A 13,780-nucleotide genomic window follows, 5' to 3' on the forward strand; every position below is an offset into this window, starting at 1 on the left:
ATATGAGTTGGGTTTGGATTGAATTTGAAGTGATGTGTTAGAGAGATGATGTAACTTAAATAAAATGATGTGACTTAAATAGGATAATGACTTTTTAACTTTTTGTCTTTTTTCAATCATGCTAAACTTGACCATAAACTATTTTGGTTACGTAGTTGCTGACGTAGGGAGTAATGAATCTGGAAGGGGCTGACAGCTAGGTTCAGCTTAAGCCCCGTTGGGATGTCTATTTAAGTTAAAACAGTCATATAAAATAGAATAAATTATTTTAATTAAATAAAATAAATATCTAACCATAATCATTTATTTTTTCTTTTATAAGAGTAAAAAACACTAAAAAATCTCAAATTAAAATAACAAAAAAAATTAAAACCTCAACTTACATCCCAAACAAATCATTAAGTGAGGAGGGTAGTTTTACACTCCCCATAGAGTCCCGGTGGTGGGGAAATCAAGGTCACATTTGCGAGAAAAAAACTTTATTCGGTGAATTACATTTCGTATCTCTGTATTTTATATTATATTTTAAGATAAATTATAAATATATTCTTTGATATTTAATTAAAATACGAATCGCTTGTTATAATTTTGAAAATTACATTCAACTTATTGAGATTTTTAATTTCATAACAAATCGCTCTTTTTATTAATAAATCATCAAGTCAATTAACAATTTTTAATGATGTTAAAAATATGTTTCAACGAATAATGTAAGTAATATTATTATTGTATAGTAGAACAATTATGAATTTCATTTTTTTAATTAATTCTGTTAAATAAAAAATTCTAATAAATGAGTATTTGTAATTTTTTAAACCACATGGAGCGATCTTTATTTTAAGCAAACCCCAAGCAGTGTATTTGTAATTTACCCTATATTTTATTTTAGTTTTTACATATGAAATTATGATAGTTAATTTTTATATTTTTTAATCAAGTGGCAATATCTCATTTATGTTACTTCATTATTTAAGTTTTTAATGAAAACCAATCGTGTAACAAATATTTGATTATAAAATGAAGGCAACTCATTTTTCACTAATGTACAGTTTGTCCCACGTGATAAACATATAAGAGCTATATAATGTATGTATATATATATAAAAGTTCATACGTTGAAAATAGGGACGAAGAAATAAGAAAATAGAACATTTGAAATAAAAAATATAGCAGAGAAAGGAAGAAAAATAGATAGAAGATTATTATTGTAAAAAATAGAGTTTCGTGATTCCAATTTCGACAAAATCCTAATTCATCTCCTTAATCATTCACAATTTGTTATTGTTTTAATTGAATACTATCACAATTTCATGTGTGGAGCTAAAGTGAGATTTTGTGCAAAGCGCGAGGGTACAAAATGTAATTTACCCAACTTTAATGCTATATGGTATCACCGTCCAATTATAATATCTCACATAGAAAAGTGAATCTCACTATGTTATGCCTCACTTTTTTAGTGGATAAGGTCGGATGGGATTATGAGTACGATATGATTGAATGATGAGATTATTAGCGTGGTAATATTAAATTAGAGATATACGATAAAGTGTGTTTATTTGCATACTGATGTGACTATATTAGTTAGTTGGAATTAAATGTACAAAATACATAAAAACCCTTATCACATAGAAGATAACTTTATGGATTTTGTAAAATGAGAGGCAAAATAGTCTTTTAGCCATCAATTCATGGGAGTGGACTAGCAATCCGACCTGTCTCATAAGAATGCTAATTTCACTATGAGAGAGGATTGATAGTCCCGTAGGATTCGTAATTCCATACCATTGACTCATCTATAAACAAACATGATATAGGTAAAGTTCACGAATTACTAATTCAATTCCCTTTTCCAAGCCCCCAATCAAACATAGCTTAATTGTAACTATTTTATCCAACTCATTTCACCAACTAATACATATGCATAGTGGGTCTAAATACACGTACATGGGAAATAATGATTGGTTTGTTTTATCATGTCACTAAAATGAATGGTATAACATTCCTTTACAAACAAAAATAGTATAGGTAGAGTCCAAGAGTTACTAATCCAATCTCTCTTTCTAAACCCCCAATCAAACATGGCCTAATTGTAAGTACCTTATCCAACTCATTTCACTAATTGACACATATGCATAGTGTAGACACTCCATTTTTGACCGCCCTTAAGACTTGGGTGTCTCAGGTTGATCACTCGATGATAAAAGATATGCTGCACAAACGTTCGATTTCTTCAGCAAGAACAACTTCTAAATCCCAATCTTACACTCCATTTTGGACCAAAACTATTTTAGACCTCAAAACCCTCTCTTTCAAAATATTTTTGAAAATGTTTCTATGATATTCCGCGGCTCGTATTTCGTTTAAAAGTTGCACTTTTTGGTAAACCGAGTAAGGACAAAGTGGAAATAAATGAAAGAGAGGTGAACTCTTTTAAAAATCTTTAAAAAATCTTATTTAAAGGTTTGGAGCTGAAGAAAATAGGAGTGGAGGGAAGAAACTAGTTGGGGAAATGGTTGAGCATGAAATCGTTAAGAGAGAACTGAGCAACCTTCACTAAATCAGGCCTATCTCTTTGCATACTTAGACTTTAGTTGTAAGGCCACCACCATTTGTAAATGGACTTCCTGAGCTTCAATTTAGACTCAAGAATCTCCTAAGTCGGATTCCGGATGAAGGAGATATGGCTGTTTGAAGTTAGGCATCAATTCGGTTAGAACAAAAATGAGCAACCTTCACTAAAATAGGCATATCTCTTTTCATACTTAGAATTTAGATGTGAGGCTACTACCATTGGAAATTAGACTTCCGGGGCTTCAATTTAGACTCAAGAATGACCTAAAACCAGGTTCGGATGAGGGAGATATTCCCATTTGAAATCGAGCCTGAAAGCAGATTTTTGTGGCCGGCAGACCACTATTTGTGGACGGCCGGCCACCACTTCTGGCCTGCAGGCCACTTGTGAAAAGCCCAGATATTTTGTGCCAGTTGTCTCCCAAAAGCTCCAGCTGTTTGTATATAGATATTTTCAACTGAAAGGCTATTTTTTCTATATATACTTGACCTTCCCTCATGTTTTTAGGTTACAAAAATTTCCAAAAGTCCCAAAACTTGAAATTCTCTCTCTATCTCTATCTTGCAACACACATACCTTACCCAAACACTTCCTAAACCAATATTGGAGTTCTCTTTGCTAAGATTATTGAGTCCAAATTTCAGCCCTTAAGAGTGTAAGCTTTGTGGTTTGTGAACAAAAGAGTAAACTTGCTTCAAGAGGTATAATTTTGAGCATCTCTACACTACTTCTCTCTTATATTTTTGTGACGTCCCAAAATTTAAGGACATTATAATAAGATTTGGAACTTAAAATTTAATTTTCTTAAATTGTCGCCACCAAGTTTTACCAAAATCTATTAACTAATATCCCACAAATTAAAAGCTCTTAAGTTACAACTCCAAATAAACTTAAAACTTAGTCTTAGAATAAATAAAAAAAAAAAAACACAAATAAAAAAAAAAAAACTAGGAAAATGGTTCATGGAATCTTGGGCATTCTTCAAGCTGACCAAGGTTGGATGTCGCCTTGCAAGGCCTCGGCGCCTCATTTGGTTTCTTCGATACTTGGCATAAAACGCCAGGGCAATGGAAATGCCAATGAGTGACGAGCTCAATAAGATATTACAACCCGAAAATACTCACCCCGATAATAATTCTCACAAACAATAAATATTGTGTAATAATAGAATAGCAAGTAGCATTTAACAAACATAACCGGAATGCTATGGTTAAAATATTAACAATATACAATAAATACAATGGCAAGCGGAAAGAGTATTTCATAATAAGGAAAAATGCCAACCTTTTTTTTTTTTTTAGTTCACGTAGATTTAGTTTAACAGGTAAGTTTAAGTAACTCCCTGCGGAGCACTATTTCCCACTCAACCGCTAAGCAATGGTCACGGGCAATTCTAACTCTCCCTTAGTCAAATATTCAAATGTTACTTGCTGTAATTACCAATGATGCCCACGCCCCAGGGTTACGTACCTGAGTTGTGACATCACGGTCTGCTCCAAGGGAACGGTCTATGTTGTGACACCCGCACCACCAACCTTATATCGCCTACACCGATGAGAACCAAAATATATTCTCGTGCCATGTTAGGGTTTGCAACTCACTTGCGCAAGATTCTAAACCGGGCTCGACCCATCACTTTTAAATCTTTAATGTATCATCGGTTCAATTTCATATTTTTTTACTTCGTCGAATTCACATTATTTTTTTATGCATATGCGAGTTTTAGTTTGAGAATCACAGTGGTATAATGTTTATATAGCACAACACAATCATATATGGCAACCAAAATAAATGTGATAGAGTGTCTTAGGAGTCATCACAAGATTTCTTAAGAATTCACATACTTCTCCTTTCAGCACTGTATGGTCAAACAAAAAAATATGAAACCCATACCAAACGATGTTCAACCATTATAATATTTTAACTGGTGCTATTTCATCGAGTTAAGAAAGTATTTCGAGAGAATACTAGGGCTAAAAACGATTTTAAAATGGAGAAATAATTTTTGGAAGAAAACTGGTTTTCTAGGACAGTGAGTGACATTCACCTCCAGCACAGGTGTTCTGTGTTCGAAAAATAAAAAGGGTCCTCAAACGGTGTCGAAAAGAGGCATGGTCAGAACGGTTTGCTAAATTTTTGAGTTTAGAACATATTTCCAGGAGAGTGTAAAGACTGAAAACCAGTCGAAGATGGTCAATAATTTTTATAAGAAAACTGGACAGATTCTGTCACATTTTGAAAAAATTGGCGTTTCTCTCTCAATACTAATAAAAAATTATGAAACCAGTGGCATTTGAAAGGTAACTTAAAAATATAACTTTTCCAAGTGGTTGTGCAGAAAAATACTAGTTTTAGAGAAAATGGGACCTGTTTGAAGCCACTGCTTTATTGTAAGCGATGCTTAGGGAAAATATTTGTTTCGATAAGAAGATGGTGACCAATGATTTTATAAAAATTTTACACAGTGTATAACATCTATATATGCTTCCAGTATACACAGATTTTTAACATCAATTATTTTTAATTTATTAGAGCCCTCTTTTCACCCAATAAAGTCTGAAACAGTGAGGAAGAATCTAAGTTTCAAGTAAAGGGAAGCCATTTTCATCTCATTTTACTCTCTTGCAAGATTATTTCAACAAAAACAGTAGCTAAGCCATATATCTATGTTTGCAAGAAGGAATATGAAATTACAACATAAAGAAACCCTCATCCTATCAAAGCCTTAAACATGCATGGTACTATTTTGCTATTTATGACTTAACCATGCTTAGTCTTGCATATATAAATTATATAAATTCACTTAGAGGTATCTAAGGGAGGATAGAGATGATGTATTCTTACCTCAGGAGCTTTTGCTAACACTTCTCAAACTGAGTTGAAATTGGTATTCACCAAGTACCCTCTCTCTCTCTCTTTTTTTTTTTTCCTTTCTTTCTCTTCTCTTTTCTACTCTCTTTTTCTCCACTCTTTCTTTTCTCTCACAGCCGTGTGTGTGTATATGGCTGATGGTGAGGTCCTTTATGTAGGGAATATGGGAGCAACCTTTTTGTTTTATTTTATTATTTCCTTTCTTTAGCAAAAAAAAATTCTATTGGCTTGGAATTCCATCCTATGCCATGCTTGTTTTCTGAGGGATGCATGGTGTGAACTTGGGAAACAAGCATGCCTTGCATGCGTTAAAGCAACAGAGGAAAAGAAGTGGCAGTCAGCCACTTTTCTTGCAATTTGATCTCCTTTTTATATATATATATATATATATATATAAATAGAATTGAAATTGATGCCAATACAATATTAGTATATATATATATATATATATATATATATATATATAACTTCTTTATTTATTTATTTATTTATTTTTTAACTGGATGGTTTTCTTCCTATTAAACTCTAACTATTTTATTTACTATTAATTTGATCCATTTAGTTTTCACAACTGTATTTTGATACAGAAATTTAATCACAGCAAGATAAATAATTTTATTTAAAAGAATTTAATATTGGAATTAATTATGGTGCTATTAACATTATAATTTAATAGTTTAATAATCACTATTGATTGACTTAATATTATTATTAATAAACTAATTAATTGTCTAAAAATTCAGGTTCTTACAATTTTCTTGCTATTTTTGAACTATTTTTGGACTGTTTTTATGGGTTGAAACTTGTGGTCTAAAGCTACTAAAGGTGGAGAGGTTAACCACCCTTCTTTGAACCTTGCTCTTTAAGTTTTTGCCCTTGTGTTTCCCATTCTTTTCTCAACTTTTTTTGAGCTTTTACCATTGAATTTTAGAATTTTTCAGAGGCTAAAAATGTTGTTTTGAGGTCCCAAAAATGGGAGGGGTAGCCTCCCCTCCTTGTGCTTGTTTACTAGCTTGACTTGCTCTATGTTTTAGCTTATTATTTTAGCTATTGTTAGCTTAATTCCAGCATTGTTTTGGACTGTTTTAGGACTGTTTTGGGCTGGTTGTGTCATTTATGCTTTATATTACATGCTTGTAGTGTAATCGTCTTCATAGGTTTGGTGGTTTAGGCCTTAGCCACCAACCTAATTGAGTTGATAACATTTGTTTATAACTTTCCATACTTATTTTCACCTCTAATCACTTCTGCAGCATCTTTTCTTTCTTGGCTTTTTTCTTTGCTTTGAAAGTTGTTTCAAACCAATTGTTTGTTTAAGCTTGAGATTGAGGTTGTTGTGTTTAATGGTTTAATCCGTTTGGGGATTCATTACCAATGGCATGACACTTCTCTCATGCCTAAAACAACACTTAGTTTGGTACTTCTTTCCATTAGAGGACTTAAAGCTCACTTTTGGATTCAATTGATTAAAGCATGGTTGGTAATTAAAATGAATTAATAAAATTGGGACTAAAAGTGATGCAAGTGTAGACCGCCCCGAACTCTCTTCGCGCGTCCCTCCCTTTTCAGAGAGGGTGCGATTTGGGTTCTAGCTACTACAGTTTGGATTCCTGTCACGGTTCTGAATCTAATCTCACAAAGTGCAATGTAAGACTGATAAATCACCAAAGAGTTCAAATCCGACAATTGGTTTTGAAAAATCAATTTTGAATAAAAAAGCGCTAAACATAGACTGCTTTGCCAGATTTCAGAGTCGTCGCCTAAATATTTTGTTTTGAAAAATTTAGGAAACCCTGACTCGTGCCCAAGGCCACGTGTCCTTCATCACCAAAATTGCCTCGGCTCGGGAACTTGGGTACGAGAGGGGAAGGTCCTGAAATGAGCACCTCCACTCGCCCGATCAAAGGATTGGTCTCTACTAAACATGATATGTTGTTTTAAAGACACATTTGTTCTTGTTCCGATTATTAGCTAACTTACTATGTGATGCGCACATCATACAAGTATAGACTCAATCACGAGAATTGGAACAACTCAATTCATGTTTGTTTTTCGAACATGGTTTGAAAGTGCTACTCACAAGTAGGCTAAAGTGCGGATTTGTCACCCTCAAGTGGGCTTAAAACTCACATTTATCGAATTATCCTAATTCAAGCAACAAAGCCTTCATCCACAGGCAGGGACGAAACCAGGATTTTATTATCGGAGGGGCCGGAAAAAAAAAAATCACCAAATACGCAAACACACATGTATGTACAATATGATATATATAGAAAAAAAAATTAAGTACCATAGAAGCAATTTCTAATAGAATGAAGAAATTTTTTTTAGTGCAAAATAGAAAAAGAAGGCAAGATGGGAGAATAATAAGATATGCATTTTCTTATACTAGGGGGCCATTTTATGTATAAAATGACATATATATTTTTAAAGTGTTGTGACAAACAGTATTTTTCACAGAAACATGGGGGCCATGGCTCCCCATAGTGTTCTCTTAGTTCCATCCATGTCCACAGGCATTCATGCAGTTTAGCATTTAAGCAAATAGCCTCATGGCAAGCATGCTAACTTGGCAACATACACATCTCATGCAGTATGCTAAAGCGTAAACACTTACAGTATACTCCAAGCTAAAACAGAAGCTAGTTAGAAATATGCATGATCCTAACTATACAAAATGCGTAATGCAACACCTGCAAAATGCAATGAGATATGCCTGACTATCTAAAATGGCATATGAATGCAACACTTGATACATGTATTCGAATAGGTATTGAAATACAATACAGTTTGAATGATGCGCTGAGCCCCGCTGCATGCAAGACAAATGAATGATGCACGCATGCAAGTATAAGGTATGCTAAAAATATGCTCTAAACTAACCATCAAAAGTTGATAAGTAAAAGGGAGAAAGAAATGGGGTTGGAAGACATGCACACACACACGCACGCTTATTACAACATTTGCCGTCTCGACGGAGGGTCCGAATAAACAAGCCAACTAGCTACGCTAATTAAGCTAACTATTACAAACAAACTAATTAACTAATCTAGCTAATTAATTGTTACAGACCGAATTGAAACTAGCTAGGCTAAGCTAATTAGAATAATACAGAGATGAATTAAATTAGCTAAGCACATTAACTAATTAATTACAAAACCAATACATTAACTAGCTAAACAAAGCAGTTAAAATGGCCTCGAGGGGAGGGAGACATGTATGTTCGGTTTGCTTCGCTCGAAAATGCATTACCTTGCCATGAGTTGTCTCTGTTTGCACTCGCGGTAATCTCAGAACATCTTACACACTTCCAGGTTACATCTGCCCCAAAATAGGAGCATTTTGGACAATTTTGCTACAAGTGGCCGGCCGGCCACCTCAACTGGTCGGTAGGCTACCTCAACTAGCCAGCCAGCCAGTGCAAGTGGTCGGTAGGCTGGTGTAAGTGGCCGGCCGGCCACCTCTCCTTCCAGAATTTCAATTTTGCTGCAACAGAGAACAACAAAGGCACAACAATGCATTTGGAAGGAAATGTGTGTGCAACTACTCTCCTGATCATTTCTCAAGCTTAAAGGAGCGTAGTACTTGGCTCTCAAGCCACCAATCACGCATCTCAATGCATGATGGTCGAAGAGCCAAGTTTATACAATGTTAGTGAATGCACAAACAAGACTTGAAGAGCCTCCACCCTATCATGCATGATCAAGGGTGTCGGCGACCGAGAAACATAACACGTTTCATCACTTATGAGTATGAAACGCGCCACATTTCTTGTGTTTGGATTAACATCCGATCCAAACACAATACAATGCAAACAACATGCTTATCTTTCAATGCTAAAGCTGTATGCACAAGACTCAATCATGTAAACAATGCACGCAAGACATGTTAAGGGTCTTAAACATTGAAACTAGTGAAACACACAACACTAGAAACATGCAATACAATGCTCAATGGACCAAACCAGCCCTAAACAGGCCTCATGCATGCCAAAACAATGGCCAAAATGCTCTAAAATGATAACATGAAAGGCAAGAAAATGATGTTCATGCATTGGCTCATCAACAAGGCATAAGGCACAAATCTTAAACACAATTAAAGAGTGATATACATGAGAGTATGAGAATGCTATATGCTCTGAAATTATATGTTAAATGATGTCATATCATACAAACTTCACAAATAAGGTATGCTAGAAGGCCTAAAGCACAAGGCTAGTAAAGAGCACTATACAAGAAGCATGCAATATATAGCCTAAACAACCAAACCAACTCTGGACAGAGCTCAAGCATGCCAAAAAAAAGGGTAAAACATGAGTAAAAACATGCTGAGACAGAGCTAAAACATACTAGATCAATGGACTAACTCATGAAGCATACTATGCTAACAAGCAAGATTGCACTAGAGGTGTAAGATGTGAGCAACCAATGATCAAACAAGCCAAAAACAGAGTTATGAAAGGTCTAAAAAGTCACAAAAATATTCTTGAACAAAGCCAGAAAGAAGTAGAAATACATGCTCATTTGGTAGGCCAACAAAACATGCAAGCAAGACAAGAGGAGAGGGGACCACCCCCTCCTATTTTGGGCCACAAAATCAACTTTCCACCACTGAAATTCCTTTGGAATTTAGTGGTTAAAGGGCCAAAATGAGATGGTTCCAAAAGCTTTAAAGGATGACCCAAAAGCTTAGCAAATAAGGCATACAAGGGAGTGAAACACCCCTAACTCCCACAGGGCCTCAAACAACCATCTTTAACACTTAAAAATAGATTTTTTTTTTTTTTTTTTTTTTTTTTTTTTTTTTTGTAGTTGATAACTAGGCCAAAATAAGCATGCAAAGGTGGCTTAAACTAGTATACAATAAACAAGCTTAAAGGGGAAGAAGCTTACCATTGAAGACAACAACAAGATGGCAAGAATTCTGAGCCAAAATTAATTCCAAGACCTCAAATCAAGCTTTTAAGGACCTCAACCCCAAAGTGAAGGTGTTTGACTAGGTGTCTTAGTGCAAATGTATGAAGAAAACACACTTTAAGGCTTAATATAGCACACATATAGAGAGTGAGTGAGAATTCTAGAGAGAGAGGGATATTTTTTGCTCTGAAAATTCTGAACCCTCAAATTGGGGGAGAGAGCTCCCCTTATATAGAGGAGGCAAGCAAAAGGCTTGCTTCATCCCTCCATACACGTGTATGGAGGATGAGTTTCAGTGAGCCACAGCTGGCTCAAAAGATCTGAAAATATCTAAAAAGGAGAAAGATTGGCTGCCGGCCAGTTAAGGTGGCCGGCTGGCCACCTCCCCTAGCCAGCGGACCACTCCAAGTGGCCTATAAGGAAGAAAAGTAGCCGACAGATGCCATAAGTGGCCGGCAGCCCTTCCCCTCCCTCAAGCAAAAGGTAACAAGATTTGGCACAAAAACCAAGGCCAAAACACCAAGTGTTAAGAGGCTCAATGACAAGGCACTCGACCGAGATCTTCGGGCATTCGAAACAAGCACAAACATGCGCAATCATCGCGTGCACAAATGATGACGTCTGAGTTTTAAGGTCGGTCAAAAATGGGGTGTCTATAGCAAGATAATAATCAACTTGGGTTCAATCGGTTATTAATTGAACCCTTGAGTCTTGAGTCATTTTATACTTATTAGTGATGAAGACTGTTCAAGAGTCATTGTCAACCACTTCCCTTGATCAATCCATGATAGGGAAGGGGTTTGAGAGTCTTATTTGTTGTATTTATTGAACTTGTACACTTTGATTCATAAGCCATCATGCATTGAAATTGCATTGATTGATGGTTTATGAATCAAGTTTATCACTCCTTTGAGCTGTTTGATGATAAAGAGGGGTAAGTTGTGCAAATAACCTTTGAGAATATCCTGTTCTTGCTTTGTTTGCTCTCTGTTGCAATAGAAAAAACCAAGCATCAATGGCTGACAAGCCACCTTTCGTGGACAGCTGACCATCATTTGTGGCCAGCAGGCCACCACTTCTAGCCTATCGGCCACCTTTGCAAAACCCAACAGTGCCCTTTTGAAACAAAACATAGTTGGTTTTGAGGTGAAAAGCAATGCAAGTGTTCTATTGTGCAACAGAGGCATCTGGCAACAGAACAGTGGCTTTTTCGGGTGGAAATCTGTGCATGCATGAGCATCCCTTGCTTCCCGAGGCTAATTAGTTAATTTAGTTACTTTATTTCATGTTGTAATTAATTAGTTAGCTAATTAGAATTTCGTAATTAATTAGTTAGTTCCAAACTGTAATAATTAGTTATAAAATAATTAATTAGTTGTGATGTTGTAATAAATAGCTAGCATAGTTAGTTTATTCGACTTGTAATAATTAGTGAATTCGTTTTGTAATAGCTAGTTAATTAGCTTAGCTAGTTAGTTTATTTGGACCCGCTTGCGCGAGGGCACAACTGTAATAATGTGTATGTCTTCTAACCTCACGTCTTGCTCCATTTTATTTACTAGCTTATGATGGTTAGATTAGGGCATCATGTTTCATTTAGCATCTCTCGTGCCTTACATCCATTGTCTTGCATGTATTGGGCTCGGCACATCATTTTAACTTGCATTGTTAGTTAAATACTTCTTTGAATATGTGCTTAGACCGCATGCTATCAAATTGATTCATATGCCATATTAGTAGCCGAGCCCAACAATTACATATTGCATGTGTTGCATTAGTCGCGTTGCATAGTTAAGATCATGCATTATTCTAACTTTGTCATATTTTTTGGTTTGGAGTACTAGGTGAGCTTTTACTCGCTTAAATGATATAACTGTTTGAATGCTTGTGGATGAAGGCTAGTTGCTTGACTTGGGATAATTTGATTAATGTCCATTTTAGCCCACTTTTTCGAGTGGCAAATTCACAAAATAATTTCAAATAAAAAATGAAATCAAATGTTCAAATTCTTGCAAAATTAGTCTATACTTATGTGCGCACCACATAGTAAAGTTAGCCTAATAAGCAAAACAAGAGCATATAATGTAAATAAGAATCACATCATGAATAGTAGAAGCCGATATTTGATCGGACTCGGGGGAGTGCTCAATTCATGACCTTTCCCTCTCGTACCTAAGTTTCCGAGCCAAGACAATTTTGGTGATGACGGACTAATGGCCTTTGGCACGAGTCTTGGGTTTCCTAAATTTTCCAAAAATATTTAGGTGGCGACTCTGAAATCTGGCAAAGTAGTCCATTTTTTGCATTTTATTCAAAGTATTGATTTTTCAAAAAGAATTGCCGGATTTAGACTCCTTTTGTGTTTTTACTATTTTAGATTGCACTTGTGAAATCAGATTCAAAACCACAGGTAGAGTCCGAACTGTAGGACTTCTCGTCTTCTGAAAGAAGCGTGAAAAGTCGAGATACACATAGTGTGTCTGAATACACATACATGGGAGATAATGATTGGTTTGTTATACCATGTGTTTCACATCCCCAAAAAAAAAAAAAAAAAAAAAAATTCTCACATTGGGATATCTTGGAAAGAATGAGGGGTTCGGGTTTAAAAGTTTTTTTTAGGAATTATTTTTTTTTTGTGATTTTTTTTTATTTTTTACAAAAGACATGCAAAAAAAATAAAGAGAATGAATTAACTTTTTTTTATTAAAGTTTTTGACTATTTTGGATTGCATTTGGAAAGAATAACTTTCAGTAAAAAAAAAAAAAAAAATCCAAAATAACTAGGATGTCAAAAAATCGTATACAAAAGTTAAAAATTCCTTCCATTCTCTCTATTTTTCTTTTTACATTTTTTTATATAAAAAGTCAAAAAGTGATTCAAAAACGCTTTTTAAACTTTCGCCTCATATTTTAGCTAACTGCTAAAAATAGATTGAGTTGATTTTGAGGAAAATTCACTGACACTCAAGTTACAGATTCATTTTCAAAATTTTTGAGCCAATAAGCACAAGTTTTAAATTTTTTCAAGTTAAAAGGACATTTGTTAAAAAAAAAAGGAAAAAAAAAGGCACACATATTTGTCTAAATCATACCTATATATCCAAATGTTAACTACGTGTCACCTAACTATCCGCTTATTTGTCCAAATATCATATTTTCTGAGTACCAACACGTGGTATGGTGACGCCGACGTGTCAGCCGACGTGCCACATGTCGTGGTAGTTATGCCGAGGTTATCTTGGATAGGCCGAGGTTGACTCCGAAGATATCGGAATCCGAGATAAGCGGATAAAGGACAAGAGTCCTAGAATGAAGAGGGAACTCAACCTGGATATGGACAAGAGTCCTAGATTAGGAGAAGACTTCAGTTTGGGTAAAGATGAGACTCTTAGAGAGTTTATCCTAATCCTACTGGGAG

Source organism: Camellia sinensis, chromosome 6 (genome assembly GCF_055761805.1).
Source record: "Camellia sinensis isolate YWXY chromosome 6, ASM5576180v1, whole genome shotgun sequence".
In the NCBI taxonomy this organism is placed as follows: Eukaryota; Viridiplantae; Streptophyta; class Magnoliopsida; order Ericales; family Theaceae; genus Camellia; species Camellia sinensis.